The sequence below is a fragment of the Geospiza fortis genome, unplaced genomic scaffold (genome assembly GCF_000277835.1).
Source record: "Geospiza fortis unplaced genomic scaffold, GeoFor_1.0 scaffold172, whole genome shotgun sequence".
Classification (NCBI taxonomy): Eukaryota; Metazoa; Chordata; class Aves; order Passeriformes; family Thraupidae; genus Geospiza; species Geospiza fortis.
In genome coordinates, this window is record NW_005054309.1 from 5,198,513 (window position 1) to 5,200,010 (window position 1,498).

Here is a 1,498-nt window from a genome sequence, read left to right on the forward strand (position 1 = left end):
TAAAAGCTTAAGAGTCTAATAAATCTCAACAAACAGCAAAGACATCAGGGCTCCAAGTTTAAATAGGACTTGGTTGTTTTCACCTGGATCTAAACTTATAAATTGAGCACAAAAGCAGCCAAATATCTGTTCTCCATATCATGTATTTTAAGTGAAACCAGGTAATTCAAATCTGATGTTTTCACCTATCTAAGTGCAGTCACCCTTTGTGAAATTTTACAGTAATATATGTCTAACAAGTATGGACAATCCCAAAGATGTATTTTAAGCTCATCAGCTCTTAATTGAGGTTTTCAAAGCAGCTTAAGGGATTTAGACAACAAAAAATTATTCATTTCTTCTTTCCTTTTGTCACCAATACATGGCTAAACTCCTCGGCTGCTCTGAAAATCTCAGTGAGCTGGATACATATTCACTGGATGTAAGAGAACTGTCACTTTTGCTATTTATCTAAAAGATAAAACTCCTAAGCCTAAGTGAAAAAAATAATTGGATAGATTTTGCTTATGCCATCACTGAAGACTTTACGAACTCATGTTCTGCAAAACCCCATTTTTTAGGTGAATGGGAACACTTCAAAAAGGCTTTTTTAGTCAGCTGAAATGAGAGCTGTGATGATACAAATGTGCTGCTTTCAGGAATAAGAAATCTACTTTGCATTGCTCTAGTACAGGAGCATGCTTAAGGTTGGATTGCTCTGGTCTATCAAAAGCATCATAAAGTTTTGTGTAGTTTAATAGTGAAACTTGACAGCTCAGAGCCACGAAATTACACAATCTAGCAAATTCCAGGCGCTGGAGGTTTTCTGTGCTACTGAATATAGACACACTGGGTAGGACAGAAATTTACGATGAAATTGAAGCAGCTGCTCCTTTTAGCAGATGGGGAGTTTCAGGTTTGAGGTGGCGAAGTAGAGAAAAAAGCTGGATCCAAGATGATGCAGGTGTCTCCTTCAGGATTTAGCCAGGCCTGTTGTGCCAGTTTACAAGGTCAGAATTTTGCACGTACGGGCCGGTGCCAGATTTCTGCCTATATAACAGCGTCTTTGGCAAGCGTTGAAAAACGCTACTAAGCGATACTACCAAGCCAGAACAAGAGTCTCCTGACATTTTCTGGGAATCACAAGAGATCACGTTCGCTCTTCATACGCAGAGCACAAGGTAGGGCCCGGTCCTTTTGCTGAAACCCGGTTAATTGCGGCCGGGAGCGCGGCGCTGCCGCTCCCGCTCCGCGGGCAGCGACCGTTCCCGGGATGCGCCCGCGCCGGAGCCGCTCCCTGCGCGCCCCCTCCGCTTCCACACGGGGAGCGAAACTCGCGACCCGCGGGGCTCCGGGGCCACAGCCAGGTTTTGCCGGGTCTTGCCTCCGGGACGCTCCGATTTTTGCTGTTATGCTTAGCAGGTTTTTTGTGGGTTTTTTTTTTCGCGTTGTTTTGTATTTTTTCTTTTTAATGACTGCAGCGGGAGCCGCCAGCCCTGGCAGGGCGGGGGGGGCGGGG